At 40.8% G+C, this 16,456-nt stretch overlaps 1 protein-coding gene across 7 annotated transcripts in view; it reads right to left on the bottom strand.

The window, feature by feature from the left end:
* The window catches only part of LOC134210268 (uncharacterized), a 332,517-nt gene extending 316,627 nt beyond the window's left edge, over positions 1-15,890 (bottom strand). Inside the window, exons 1-2 of one of the 7 annotated variants that reach the window (XM_062686313.1) lie at positions 15,789-15,890; positions 14,078-14,394 (exon numbers count right to left, since the gene is read on the bottom strand). The gene's annotated coding sequence lies outside the window, so the exon portion shown is untranslated. The other 6 variants (XM_062686314.1, XM_062686309.1, XM_062686310.1 and 3 more) reach the window with 6 other exon arrangements.
* Between the last annotated feature and the right edge of the window lie 566 nt (positions 15,891-16,456).

Genomic DNA, 16,456 nt, shown 5'->3' with positions numbered 1-16,456 from the left:
AATCCGTTGTCGTCGACAAATAGTAGTGGATCCGAACATGACCGGACCACCAGAAGCTACTTAACTGAACCAACTACACCAAAGAGAAAGAACAGAAAATACAATAGACCGAAAAGTCCACCCGTTCTTACATCTCGCAAGCGTATGGAGCTTCACCAGATAAGAGAACAAGAGAAGGAGAATTCAAAGATAGAAAAAATGAACAAAGCGGGCGAAAAACTCCAAAAACGAGTCAAACAAGCGAAGGAGAAACAGATTGAAATGATAAGAAAAGCCACAGAGCGACTGGAGCGCTTGAAAAATGGTTTGAAAGAGATGAATCATAATATTAATTGAGTGCTCAACTAAGCCACCTGGATTACTGGATTGGAATATTTAAAATAATGTGTCATGCATTTTGTAACATATACGAACTGAATAAACTTGGATTTAATGTGTTTATTTTCAATATTTGCTTCCTCAAAGTCGAATAGAATTATCCCACCATTTTTAAAGAATATTCAAAAAAATTTACACTTTTATACTCCAAAGGTGAATGTGTAAGTGTGTGTCCATTGAATGTAGAGTGGAATTTACCTTGTCGAAATATACAGCTCAAGGATTTAGATGAAAGAATGTTTAGACCGATTTTTGTTTTTGAACCCAAATCTCAAGGTAATGATGATAGATTCAATATTTTTTGTGAGGCACATGCGGATTTGTAGATGTCCCGTGAGGCCCCAGATTATGCCCCTTTTTGCTCTTTCATATCTGGACCTGGTCCTGATAAAGTCGATGAAATCGTGTGTTGGTGTTTTTCTTATAATTTGATCTTGAATTTGATACACCCATGTCCATTACTGGACCCGGGTCCACTAAACGTATAGTCGACAGGGGTCGACAAAAAGAAAAAGGGGTCTACTATAGGAATTTTTCGACAAATTTTAAAATCTACTTTTCTTGTCTAATTTATTAAAAAACCGATCATTATTTTAAGCAGTATCAATGCATACGCCTTAAATATGAATATCATTCAATGAAATAGTAAATTATCAAATCATAACTAACTACATTACTTAAAAACATTTATTTTCGTTACTATGGGGTCCACTATTGGTCGTTTTACCCTATGCTCACTCGTTCTCCGCGCGCAGCGAACCAGCGTGAGCGTTGCCAGCTTTCTCCGTTTCCTCACATCATCCCCATCATCCTCTTTCGCATGCAAAGCAAGCACGTTTAGATGCATGTTCTGCTATGCGCGCAGTAGTCAAACCCGTTCGACGCGCTGCGAGAACAATCAACGACGCAACGCACCTTCGGTTAGACTCGATCGTAGTGTCGGGCTGTGCTTTGCCGAAAGGCGCACCGCGCACGCTTTCGTTCATACTCCGATGATTGGAAACAGTTTGTTTTTCTTTTTTCTCCTGATGAATATGCAATGCATGAAGAACAATATTAAATTAATGTTTGCGTTTTCAAAAGAAACATTAAATAATGCTTTTTTACGAATACTCAAAATCAATCAACATAGAGAAAAAGGTATAGTTTACACTAAATTTGAAAAATTAAATAACTGGAACACATTTCAGCTTCTAAATCTGACTCATTGGTCGTCACAATCTGGGGTCGCATCAAACAATAATTGTATAATTATATACTAATTATGTACTATAATTATTATATTACTATAATGATTGAATACAGTTGGTTCATAGCAACAAAATATGAGAGAGTTTAAATATTAGCGGCGATGGGACCCGTGTACCCCGAATGGTGGAATGAGCCGATTTGAAAGATCTCTATTCTGAGCAATATCCAGTTATTGCCAACTGTTACCAAGTTAGATTTTAGACGATTTGCGAGAGTTTAAAATTTTAAGTGCATCTAAATTTAAAGCATTTTTGTAACAAAAGAGATTAATAAGCTATTTATTGTTTTGTAAACCCTTTCTATTTAAATTGTTTTTTTTTCTGATATTTGGTTAAGTTGTACAAGAAAAGGTTGTAATATTAGATTAAATGCACAACTTTCATTCGAAACCACTCATGAATATTTTTTTATCAGCATGGTAGAACAGGTGTAGCAAAAGTCCACGAGACGCCCCTGCAAGAAACCATAAGGAACTATTAAGCCATTATTTTATTTCCTTCGCCTTCAGTGGTTCTGACAGTTGTTAGTTTGATAATCGCGACAAAAGTGTTCTCGAGCTTTTAGCATTAGATAGCCATTTTACCAAATCAGAAATTGTGGAGCCAAACGGAAAGCTGGTTTTCGACCAGATGGTTCGTTCGGCCAAATGACAGATTCAACCAAGCAACTTTCGGCTTAACCCTTATGTAAGTGACCATTTTTCCCACCGTAGATGGGTGACGGGGTACCCGGGTACCCAACCGCATTAAAATGGGCATTTATGTGTCTGTGGGTGTTTGTATGTGTGTATGTTGGTGTGTATCGCTGTGTCTATGTATGCGCATGTGTGTGAGTGTGGTTTCAGAGAAGTGTGTGTATTCAAAGGCCACTGGGTGGTCCCCTGGAAGATCCGGAATATCCGTAAAAATGGTCAATTCGTAAATTCCATCGTACAGCGACGGGATTATTTTAGAACCATGTTCTGCCGAACCCTGAGCATGGAATCGATGTAGACCATTGTGTCCACTGGGTAGTCCTCTGGAAGTTTCGGAGCATCCGTAAAAATGACTAATTCGAATATTACGGGATTGTTTTTAGAACCATTTTCTGCCGAACCCTGAGTATGGAATTAATTTGACCCACATACGGACCATTGTATCCACTGGGTGATCCGGAACCTCCGTAAAAATAGTCAATTAATAAATTCCATCGTACAGCGACGGGATTTTTGTAGAACCATTTTCTGCCGAACCTTGAGCATATAATCGATGCTTTAACCCACGTACGGACCATTGTGTCCACCGGGTGGTCTCCTGGAAGATCCGGAACATCCGTAAAAATGGTCAATTCGATTATTTCCTTCTGAAGCGGTGGGATTTTTTAGAACCATTTTCTGCTGAAACCTAAAATTGGTTGAAAATTGGTTTTAATAAAATGACGTCGCTTCAGTTTGCGAATTGACCATTTTTACGAGAATTCCGGATGTTGCGGTGGTTTCCCTTGGCTTGATTGAAACTCTTCTGACAGCAGTGTCCATTACCCACAGCTTCAAAGCTGAAATTTATTGCTTATTTATAATTATTAAACCTAATATATAAAAAAATAACTTACAATCTAGTTTCAATTCAATTTGCAAACCACCGTATCCACCGCAACTACAATCCAATCTGATTCCCTCAGCATGACAGTGTTGCTAGTTTCACTGAACCTACCAACTCATCTCAACACTCCCACCCGTGAAGCTAGTAACAAACTGGTCTATTATATAATTCAAAACTTTCTATTAAGTTAGCAATCCAAAACTTTCAATTTGGCATAAAAACATTTTGACTATCAGTCCCTCCTGGATCGAAAACTTGTTTACCCGAAAAGCGATCTTGATTTCATTTTGTAAATCCTGTTGACTCTCTATCGCACGCCATACCTTTTTCAATTTCTGAAAATAAATTTCTCTTGCCACTGCATCGAAATTAATATATTCAGTAGCCTTTCTATGGACTACTGCTACCGAGCCATCACAATTGTTTTGCAAGTGTATCACAATCACCACACTCGACTGTTGAAACTCTTTACTTTGCTTTATTTTCCCAGCGCGGGATTGATCACTAGTGGCTGTTGTTTTCGACACGTTTTCATGCGAGTCCATTTCTAATTCATACACATCGTCAAATACGGCGCATGAAGGTACAAATACAAATGCAGCATCGCGAAAAGGAATTGTTTTATTCAGGAAAAATGCACTATCGGAATCATTATTTGGTTCGATTTTCTCGCCGGGGAAATTTCGCTTTACACCATTTACCGATTTTCCACTTGAGCACCAAAACTCTCCATTGTAGCTTTCCCTTTCGTAATCCTCATCTAGCTTCGCCAGTTTTTGTTCGTATTCCCTCTTGATTCGCATTTCTTTCTCGTGCTGTTTTATTTGCCATGACTTGTGTTGCTCCTCTAATAGTGCGAGCCTTGTTTTCAAGTCATCCATGGCGAATCCTCTGGTGTGTGTAGATAGATTCTTTGAAGAATGTTGCGGCGGTTTCCCTTGGCTTGATTGAAACTCTTCTGACAGCAGTGTCCATTACCCACAGCTTCAAAGAATCTAGTTTCAATTCAATTTGCAAACCACCGTATCCACCGCAACTACGATCAAATCTGATTCCCTCAGCATGACAGTGTTGCTAGTTTCACTGAACCTACCAACTCATCTCAACATCGGATTTTCCAGGGGACCACCCAAAGGGTACAATGGTCCGTCCGTGGGTCAAAGCATTAATATCATGCTCAGGGTTTGGCAACAAATGGTTTAAAATAAAAACCTGAAGCATCACGATGAAATTTAGTAATTGACCGTTTCTACAGATGTTCCGGATCTTGAAGGGGACCACCCAGTGGACACAATAGTCCGCATGTGAAAACATCAATTCCATACTCAGGTTTTGGCAAAAATGGTTCTAAGAAAATCCCGTCGCTTCAAGATGGAATTTACGAATTGACCATTTTTACGGATGTTCCGGATCTTCCAGGAGACCACCCAGTGACCACAATGGTCCGTTTGTGAATCAAAGCATCAATTCTATACTCAGGGTTCGGCAGAAAATATTTCTAAAAAAATCCCGACGCTTTACGATGGAATTTGCGAATTGACGATTTTTACGGATGTTCCGGATCTTCCGGGTGACACCTCAATGGACACAATCGTTAATAAGTGGATCCAAACATCAAATCCATACTCAGGGTTCGTCAGAAAATAATTCTAAAAAATCCCGTCTCTGTACGATGGAATTTACGAATTGACCATTTTACGGATGTTCCAGATCTTCCAGAAAACCACCCACTGAACAAAAAATCCCGACGCTTTACGATGGAATTTACGAATTGACCATTTTTACGGATGTTCCGGATCTTCCAGGGTGCCACCCGGTGCCCTCTGAAACACACACACCTCCAAAAATACATACATGCACTTGAGCTCCCTTTGTCCCAGTGACATACGCAAAGATTCATATAATCAAACACTCATATACATATACAGGCCCTCTGTTATATGGTTGCGTACCGGGTACCCCGTCACCCGTTTAAGGGGTATACATAGTTTTCGACCCCTAATAAGCGCTCCAATCGCAACCTAGACCTCAAACTTTGCCCGTCGCTTTGTCTCAACATTCAATAGCTTACCTACAACAAGTTATTTAAGTTTCAATATCAGAATGGGTACCCGGGTACCCCGTCACTCACATAAGGGTTTAAGGTTAGGCTTTTGGTCAAATAGTAGTCGCTGGAGTGAGTCAAAGTTAAGGATATATTCTATCACCGCTACTCTGCCGTAATCTGGAAAAGTGACGTAACAGCCATTTTACAACATGCATGTTTTCCATTTTTCTGTTAAAGAGCTCGATGAGTAATACTCGTTAACACCATTTTTGGAAAATGGCGTATACGTCACTTTTTCAGATTACGGCAGTACTGTTCCTCATCGTAATTGACGAGATCATGGTGGGTGCCTGTCGATAAACATCCATATTGCATGGTTTCATGAATAGAATTTCGGTGATTTTTTACCCCAGAATCATCTCTGGCCGCGGAGGTGTAAAGGTGACCTCAGTCGCTAGTAGCAACGAACGTGGAACTAACAATAATTATCTTCCGATTGGATCGTAAGTTAGCCGTTATTGCCTTTCATGGTTTTTGTGCTCTTCGTTTATAAGAGTCAGTGGTACGCTGGTTGCCAAAATGAGTAGGAATTCATCCATTGGCTACTCCTCCGGGATCCAATTTTGAACTAGGTGGCATAAATCCCCTTAGTAGTGTTCCATGATTTATCAGTTCGTACTTCCAAATTTGAGCAAATAATTTTGTATTTAAGTTTTGACCCTTTTATTAGGTAAAAGCTGATTCGGTTCCTAGCGCTTTCTTAAGTAGATGATAGGACAATTATGAAATACAAATATGTATAAGAACGTTGCTGGGTATAAGGAGAGAAACAGGTCCGTCTTACTGTAAATTTTGGCAGACTCTGCAATGACCGTGGATTGGAAAGGCTTATATCTACGATTGGTACATGCGTTCATGCTATGCTATGTTATAGCTTTGACCCGGTTTTCAGGAGTTGCTCAAATTATTTTCAAACACCTAAAGCAGGGAGAAAAACCCGTTCACAATTTTTGCTGGTCATGATGACAAACTGATCCCAATCTGATTCGATCCATGCGAAAACGAGATTTTTTTTCATTCCTCGCTAAATTCTAACCCTGACCATGATATTGGAAGGAAACCGGCCTCCTCCGAACGTGATTCACTAACCATAGTCTCAGATTAGCTAAGCGAAATCAAAACACAAAGGCTCGTTATCAGTTTGTTTTTATACTGTTTATGGCTTCCTCTGTTTGTCCGGATGAGGCAATGTTTTCTAGCTCAATGCTTCGAACGGGCCGAGGTAACAATGAGACAATTCAAAATCGCTCTCTTTGTATATAAATCAAGTCAAACTAATTTTCTTTTAAGCGACTTTGGTAAACTTTTTGAAGATTTCAACTTTACCAATTCATTGTAGCTCATAACTAGTAAATCATTGGTAAATTGTCCACTTTCCCCAAACGGCCCTCTATGGCAACTGCAGCACTCCACGCGCCTTTTCAGCGATTATCAAATAGCTAAGCTTGATGACTTTCAGCTATAGACAGTTATATGTGCGTTGAGGTAAATAAACAATTGATGCTTTCAAATGCTGGACCTTTAGACAATTGTTCATTCCCGAAGGAATGAGTAAGCTATTGAGATTTAAGAATCAGGTGATTTTCAAGGTTCGCAACTTTGGGGAAAGGCTTCTAATTTCTGATTCTCGTTTCACCATCGAGGAAAAAACATTCTGCTCTGCATCACGGAATTCGTTTCTCAAATTAAGAAAACGTCCTAATTTTTCGACATTCTGACTCATGTCTCCTTATCTTTTAGCTGCCACACCCATACAGTTCTGCTTTAGCAACATCTATAATACACATCTTTCAAGCTTAATTGATAACTTCAAAGCCCAATATTGATATCGGATCCACATAGACACATGAGGCTTGCGTTCCCCAACCGTATGCGATATGCTCGTGGCACCTCGTGGTGTATTGAAACCGATGCGATGGGAACGACGATCGATTGATTGATGGTTTCGAAGCGGTAGACGAGGTCAGCCCCGACCGAACCATGCACAAGCGCTAAATGAGTGTCACGCCGCCACACACTGCTCCGCTCGGCATAGACATTAGACAATCAGGATCAATTTTAACCTCCGTATGTAGGTCAAAGCACCACCGTTGGAAAATAAAAATAGCTTATCAATGAAAGGTGCCTCACATTATCCGTTTACTGATGACATTGGGGGTAAGCGATGACTACCCATATGAGTCATATGTATAGCATTAGCCGGGGTTGTTTGAGTACATAAATTTTTGAGTACGTGATCAGAACGTCAGGACAGAAAAGAAAGAAGTAAATGTGAAGAGCCTTGAGTAGAAATAAAAACAAAATTAACAAGCAGGATGTCGTGTCAGCTCGGTAATTTGTTTGCCCAAATGGCTCATTTGACTATTTCTCGCTTAACTTTTCAAAAGGACCTAAGTAACATTTTTTACATGAATTAATTTGAGTACTGCAATCAAAAGCTTTCATGTATTTATGTTGTTTGCGCAATTCAAATTAATTCATGAAAAAAATGTTACTTAGGTCCTTTTGAAAAGTTAAGCGAGATTTCTTTTGTTTGTCATGTCATTTCTCGGATTCTAAAGCCATACATTTTTAACTACATTATAATATATAACTAGTTAGCTTAGCTTAGAACGCATATTTTTAATTGCAACTCCTTCATCAACCACCAGAAGGTTGTCAAAAGAAGGTTGTGGTACATGGATGGGGAACAATGAATCACGAATGGCATCAGCTGTTGGAGGAACCATCCATCGTCCATCCCACGAAAATTGAATTTCTGCGATGAGCAAGATCAGTAGCCAGGATGCAGGACAATAATCCAGTGATCCGATCTCTGCTGGTACCGCCTGAATCAGTCATGATTTGACAGGAATCGTGTCAAATGGTAGTGAACTTCCCCATGTGGCCTAACCTCCAAGCCGATGAGTTCACCTACACGTTTTGAAAAGTTATCTCACTCCCGTTGCCACTTGGCAGCCAATGCTACTCTAAACAGTTTTTTTTCCTGTTCGGATGTGCCACTGCGACTAGTTATTAGTCTAATGTGGCATTACCCGTATCCTTAGTGTATAACTCCAGTGCTATTGAGAAGCAATGCAGTATCGGTTTCGATACAGATTTTGTTTTGTTCTTCTCATAAGCTTCAGAAAGAATAAAGTATTGTGACAAGGTCCCGCTATTTAGATTCTTCGCTAAGAGTTATCACAACTGAATTTCGAAATCAATGACAATGGAAATTTTAAAAAAATTTCCGAATGTTCAATGCAATACAAAAGAGAAACTCTCTAGAAATGACCGGAAAATTTTCCGGAGAAGTTACTCTAGGAATTCCAGAAATAATTTCCAAAGAAATTCCTGAAGAAAATTCTGAACGAACCTCTAAAGGAGTTTTCGTTAGATTATCCAGAACAATTCCTTACGGTGTTTTCTAAAGTTTTTGTAAAAAAAAATCGGATGAATACCTAAACCCCCCTTCCCCCAGGATTTCAAAGAAATCCGGAATATTTTCCGAAAGTATTTCCAGTAGAGCATAAGTACTAAAACGCTAGTGGCGCTGTAACCATTAAAATTATTTTGTCATCTAAAATTATTTGGCTTCAATAAGCTTAAGTTGGCATATGTTGTCTATCATGTTGTAGAGTATGATTGGTTGCATCAGAAACATCGGTTTGACACTTATAGTACCGGTTTTTTGGCTGCTATGTTTGAGCACAATAGATGTTGGTCACATTAACTGCAGTTCATACTTTTTCATCAACCCTATTTCCGAACGAATTTCTAAACGAATTCCTTAAAACATTTCTGAGGAATGTGCTGCTAAAGGAACTTGTAAAAGAATATCCGTACGAAGTTCTAAAGGAATTCCCGAAGAAAGTCCCAAACAAATTTCCGGAACAATTCTTTAAGAAGTTTACTAAAGTTCCCCTAAAGAAATTACCTAATTAAAATCGATCGAATTTTCGAAGAAATTTCAATCTCCAAAGTATTTTACGAAGGAGACCCTAAAGGAATTTATGTATGAAATTCCAGCCACCCACCGCGAGCTTGCATCGGTGGTGACGAAATCGAGGTGGTAGAAGAATTTGTGTACTTGGGCTCACTGGTGACTACCGAAAATGATACCAGCAGAGAAATTCGGAGACGCATAGTGGCTGGAAATCGTACGTATTTTGGACTCCGCAAGACGCTCCGATCGAATAGAGTTTGCCACCGTACCAAACTGACTATCTACAAAACATTAGACCGGTAGTCCTCTAAGGACACAAGTTCTGGACGATGCTCGTGGAGGACCAACGCGCACTTGGAGTTTTCGAAAGGGAAGTGCTGCGTACCATCTATGGTGGGGCGCAGATGGCGGTCGGTACGTGGAGGAGGCGAATGAACCACGAGTTGCATGAGCTGCTGGAAGAAACATCCATCGTTCACACCGCGAAAATCGGACGACTGCGGTGGGCCAGTAGTGGGCACGTAGCCAGAATGTCGGACAGTAACCCGGTGAAAATGGTTCTCGACAACGATCCGACGGGCACAAGAAGGCGAGGTGCGCAGCGGGCAAGGTGGATCGATCAGGTGGAAGATGACTTGCGGATCCTCCGTAGACTGCGTGGTTGGCGACCTGTAGCCATGGACCGAGGCGAATGGAGAAGACTCGTATATACCGCACAGGCCACTTCGGCCTTAGCCTGAATAAATAATAAATAATACCAAAAACGCATCTTTTGCGCCGGGGGAGAATGTCCGCGCACAAGGCGAACATGAGTGACCATTTCGGATTGTAATTTTATGTATTTCACCATTTAACAATAAACACGCACTACTACCCACTCGAATGATAGTTGAACTTGCTTTCTTGGCTTGCTGGTGTGTGCCGAGCGAAAAGAACCGTTATGAATTGGACGCCAGCATCGAGAAAGGAGAAGAAGAAGCCATAGACGAGAACACCGACAACATTGGATACATGACGCACGCTGATTGGCCGACCAATCAGGAGGCAGATAGGATTCAAGATCATGTATATAAGAAATTTGCATTCGCTCAAGTTCCTTGTAAACCATTCCGCGAAATACATCGTTGTTTTGATTAAACCGCTTTATTTTTCTTGGACAAGCCGAAATAGACAGCTTTTCTCAAGGCTTCAAGAGTTATTAAATAATTTTCATAAGTCGCTATCGTACGGACTCGGAGGCTCTTCAGCCAAAGGGCATAGATACAGTCAACATCTCCTACCGAGCCAACTGGTGGCTCGTCCAAGCAATACTTCAGTGGGAAGGTTGCCGCTGTCGAGGTTAAGATACCGACAGTTCCCCGCTACCCGTCCGTGATCGGTTTCGCAAACGCATTCGCAAACGTCTTCTTCAGTATTTGACTGAGCAGCGGCATACGTTTTTCACGTATGACGACAAAGGCTCTTCCCAGTGATGATAAATCACTGCATGAGATTAAAATTGAAATTTCTCAATTACTTGGATTTGCACCAGTCACCAGTTTGTAATGGACAATACAAATAATTTCCTGTAATTGACCTTTCCCGCCAAAAAATTTTATTCGCTTGATCGATTCTTTGGCTTATTTAAGGTCAAGAACCCAGCACCCAAAACCCATATTTTTACGGCTCTAAGTATTTTTAAAATTTAAAACAAAAATCGAAAAAGTGCTGTTTTTTCAACCCGTATAAGCCTGAGTGAAGGAAAAAAATTCAAATTGCTGCCATATCGTCATTTTATGTCGTATTGGCCTGGTTTTATTACTGTTCTGCTCGTACGGATCCCAGAATGCATGTCAGAATCAGGATCAGAATGCATATTGGGACTTGTGATGTGGTCCTCCTATCCGGAGTTATTCCGGTGGGTCACCGGCTCAGATGCAGTCAATTTGACCACAACTTCCTTTTTTGACGATATAAGTCGTTTATTTCGTCCCTATTTATACCATTCCGGTAGATTTGTATATAGGGATTATATCAAAACCAAACATCATGCTAACACTTGCTCCAGATATGGCCAACAACAGGTTTCTTTGAAGTGAAACACAGTGTCGAAAAGCCGGACAAAACCTCAAAATTTATTTCGTGATTTTCATGAAGCCCATCTTTTTTAAATTTAACATATATATTGTATGAGCTAGCTCCAAATTTTTTTGATTGTAGCTTGTAAATTGTTGGTGTATAATACACCAAAAATTTACAAGCTACAATCAAAAAAATTTGGAGCTAGCTCATACAATATATATGTTAAATTAAAAAAAGATGGGCTTCATGAAAATCACAATACAGTATTGTTGAAGTTCCTTCAGTAATGTGTCTCCCGAACAAATATGTATGGGAAAATTAAATTTGGCTAAACTTTTTTGGGAAAAATTCGAAAAGATCTGGTATTATGTATTAAAATCTATTTTTTTGTCTACTTTCCGGTGGTTAGTGTGGTGAATTGCGCATAGCTGCGCCAAAGCGGGAAATTGACTGATGCAATGTTAGAATGAGGACGCTGTCTTTGTTCTAGATCCTAGGGCTTGGGCTTGCGGAAGCCCTTGGATAACATAATGTATGTCGGATAACCATTTTAACCTCAAAATGAATTCAACGCTTCAAAATTACTCTGTGGTGAAGTTTTGAACGAAATCTCAGGTTTTGTCCGGGATTTGTATGGGGGCTCGCCACTGTGCACCGCAGCCATCGCGGTGTGAACGATGGATGGTTCTTCCAGCAGATTATGCAACTCGTGGTTCATTCGCCTCCTCCTCGAACCGTCCGCCATCTGCACTCCACGATAGATGGTACGCAGCACTTTCTTTTCGAAAACTTCTAGTGCGCGTTGGTCCTCCAAGAGCCTTGCCACGAGCATCGTCCAGGTCTCGTGTTCGTAGAGGACTACCGGTCTAATGAGCGTTTTGTTGATAGTCAGTTTGGTACGGTGGCATTATCTTGCAAAATGCTGAAGTTTGATCAGATTGCTATAGTTCGTGACATTTTGAAAATAGTCCATTTTGATGCTTCCGGAAGCCCCTAACCTCAGGGTGGACAATATCCCTAGAATCATGTCCGGATGCCATAATCCTACTTATCTTGCGAAATGCTGAGGTTTGATATTGCGATGGTTTGTGACATTTAGAAAATGGCTGAATTTGATGCTTTCGGAGGCTTCCTCAAGGGCAAGTGTGGTTGTGGCCTTCCTGTAGATTTCGAGGAAAATATTATTCCCTGATGACCAATAGGTCCAAGAAAGGTAGTTTACCTTCCTTTTCCTCCTCGTGGGTAAATTTGATGACCTTAAACACGTTGTTTATCGCTTCCAAAATCCTGGGGAGATCCTCTCGGTCGAGGATTCTGGAAATATCGTTCGTTGACGCATCTCTACCATTTCTCGAGTAGTACTTTTTGTTCTTATAGGTTTGTCTCCAAATTTAATTCGCCATGGATAGTTCGCTTAAAAGCGGATTTCTCATTGGTACTATATTCATCTGTTTGTAGTATTTGGGAATGGAAATGTGAAGTAAATCCCCGTCATGCATAGCCTTGCCAGATTTATGTACATCTTCACCAGCCAATCCTCCAGAAGATTCAGAGCGTCTTCCACTGGAACGCTTTGGAAGAATTCCTCTACGTACAATGATACCATTATGTACTTTTCTTCGATGTGTCCTGACTCCAACCAGTTTTGGGCAAACTTCTGGGTGTTGATAACTGACCTCCAGGAAAATGGTTTCGGCTCTTCTAGTGGAATGTCTTCACCTGTCATTTTTCATATTGAGGTATTTGGAGGATATTTACCAAAATTATAAGGGATGTTTTAGCTCAGTTTTTGCTCAGTTCGTTTTGGCTCAGATCGAGCAAGTAAGTACAGTGCATGTTTTAGTCGTCGCGAAAATGGTAAATTATCTTTTTGGTGTTTGGTGGTTCATGAGCATGTATTGCGTTTTGCTCCGGTCGAAACAAGCGCGATATTCAATAGTTTGCAGTAGCCATCGAGCAAGTGAGTACAGAGTGCTGCGCTTCCGTTCGGTTATCCAAAACGCAATTCTCCTCAGTTTTGTGCATGTTTTAAATTTTTACTCGTCGCGAGACAGCGTATTAGTGTTATTTCCCATCCCATAGATCGCATCGCTTACCTAAGTGCATCCAGATAAATTATCCTTTGTAACTAGAACGATATCCCACCCCAAGACAATTATGGAGATGCAGAGGTATACTCGGTCTTATATAGCAACGAGAGTCGGACTAACAATCCTTTCCTTCCTATATGACCGTAAGGACGTGGCCGGCGTCGATATTGACTTTAAATATTTGAGCTCCCGAAACGTGTACATTGAGAATGGGTAGCTAGTCCCAAGCCCCATTTATTGTGTTCTCTGTAGAATTTAGCAAGTTCGGTCAATCACGGAGTAACAACTACTAATTGTGCGGTCATAATGCTCATGCTCATGCTCAGTTCGGGTACTGACAGATAAACTAACAGTTTGACAGTGTGGGTTGCTGCGTTTGATTTGTAAATTTTGAGTTTCTCATGCCAGCGCAACTATATGAACACCCACGACTATCGGTACTTTTACCCTATTTATAGATTTTTGTTTGTTTTTAATCTTGAAAATTGAACAGGTCTTACTACTTAACCAAGTCAGCCTTACTTGAGCCTACAGATTAGTGAAATAAATAGTGAAACTGTTCCATTCTCCATCCTACTGGAACAATTTCATTTCATCTCGAAATGATGAATGAAGTACCATTTTCTTCGAATCTATGCTTCGCCACATTCGTATACTATGCTCCAAATTCATTCATATTTACCTTTTGTATATCGTTGAGCTTTGCACAATTTATCTATCAACACTCCGGCGAATCGGATTACGACTCTTTATGCTCATCACCGTCCGATTAACTTCAGTAAAAAGTTGTTTATTCCGCTCGCTCACAACTAGTTGACATTCAACCTCGTTCCATCGAAAACAATCGGTTTTTCGTATTTTATTTATACACTTTTTCTCACCATTGACACCGACCTTTAAACACCGTACTTTTTTTCTTCCTATTTTGCTCCTGCCACTAAGTTGCTTCACTGTTTTGCTTCCCTCAACACACGCCCATTAACTCGAGGTTTTTTGTGGCTGAAATTCAGATTATGCGTACACCTATTTTATCCACTCTTTTTCCGCTGTCCGCTGCAGAAATGCCTTTCACTTTTACGAATTTTACGGTTTGCGCTATGCTCTGAGTAATATTCACTCGGATTATCTTATCTTATTTTTCCTGCTTGTTATTATTTCATTTTACCTCTTCTCTACATTCTGACTTCAGGCATTCCACAATTTAAATAGACCAAAAAAGCATCGCAAAATATCTGCTCCGATACCACACTCGGCCACATATCATCACTTCTCGTGACACATTGCCTGCCTCGAACAACTTGAAACCTGTTAGGCTACAGCCGGACCAAGACCTCTCGTCTCAATCAATACTATCGTGAGAGGAGGAGTATTATCATCACACCGCAGTCCGGTAATGAAAACGGAATCCATCAGCGATGAACTCACCGCTAACAACTGTGCGGCAGAAATTCGGTTCGAACCAACTAAAACAACTTGCCACGAGTAACGTTCATTAGAAATCGATACTAAAAAAATGCACCTCCTTTGCTCACTGACACTCACAGCACTCACTGAGCGCCAATGCGCACCCCAGCAATCTCAGTCGCTAACTAAATAGCGGCACGTAAAACAACCAACACTCAGCTCCGAAGCTTGCTGGGCAATGTTTGCTTCCTGGTTCCGCGAGCCACTTACACAACATCCAAAAATGTCAACAACTAGTCTCGTAGTAGTGATTATTTATCTCTCACACACCTGAGTCGTTTCTAAATTTGTTGACGTTTTCCACTCACTGTTTGCAATTCATTAATGTCCCGCACAGCTCTTGCTCCATTCGTCGTGCATTAACCTTTTTGTTTGTTTTGTCCGCACTGTTAATATTGTTTTGCTTCCATCGCACTTTCATCACTGCTCCACTGCTGGCGCTCACCACATTCTCCTGTCGTCGCGCCCCACTGCCACTGTTGCTGCCCGAGGGGCTTCTTTCACGCTCTCCGTACGTGAACTGAGCTACCAACACTCCACCTGGTGCGCAACCTCACTACCACTCTGCGATATAATTTTGCAATCAATCGCCGTCATCGTGACACGTTGTGAAAACAAAATAACACCAGATGAAGAGAAACACTCACAGAAATGCCTTCGCACAAGTGATCGAATATACAAACTTTGAAAACAATGCTTTTATTGTTTGCCAGCATCTATTGGTGCACGATACAATCCAAGTAAACAACACTCCTCGAGCCTACGTTCATACAGCGCCCAGCGCCTACTTGGACTACTTTCGAGGCTCGCGTTTCTTTGGCTACGAATAATCACGGGAATGGCACTTCATGCCCAGATGTGCAACCTTGCTGGATTCGAAGCACAGCTCCAATCCGAAAAGATAACCCCGAAAATGTCAAATAGCTGACCTGCACTTTGACAGTATGTCGCACAGACACTACGCGACTGCAAACCGAACCCGAACGGAATCACCCCGTCCTAACTCGGTGAAGGATCGAACTCAACTGAGCTGGCACTCAGCTGCTCAGACTAACCGCAATCAATTTGGAAGCGCGTAGCGGCATTCATTGACAGCGCACCGAACGTCGCGAAATAACGGAGAACATGAATGAATAAAAAAAAGCGAACTGCGATCTCGGAGAGAGCGAGGCGAGGGAGCAATGTTTACAATTTGCCGCAATACAGCCGTGATGCACATGTGTGGCTGCGATGCATTTGTAGGCGGTTGGCCTGCGGTGTACAAATGTGAAGTGTTGCCAAGTTGCGTGAATAAGACACGGTGTATGTTGAAGCTCATCGACACAAAGCTTTCGGAAGCTTATAGGAGCTTTTTGCTAGCCCGCCAACGAGCGGTGTAATACTTTGTGATGTTTGCTCTGTTGAAATCGTTCAAGTAGAACAAAAAATGATAGGTGAATCATTATTGCTAATTGTTATTAGATAATAATTTAATCAGATATCTCCCAGACTGTGGTATTGATTTTTATATTTTCTTTTATAAAGGTATTGAGGCCAATCATTGAATAAAAAAAATATACCAATATGCATTGAGAGAAAAACTTTTATGTAGTCGGTT

The sequence above is a fragment of the Armigeres subalbatus genome, chromosome 2 (assembly GCF_024139115.2).
Source record: "Armigeres subalbatus isolate Guangzhou_Male chromosome 2, GZ_Asu_2, whole genome shotgun sequence".
Lineage (NCBI taxonomy): Eukaryota > Metazoa > Arthropoda > Insecta > Diptera > Culicidae > Armigeres > Armigeres subalbatus.
The sequence above is the reverse complement of the archived record's forward strand: the minus strand, read 5'-3'. Positions and strand labels throughout refer to the sequence as shown.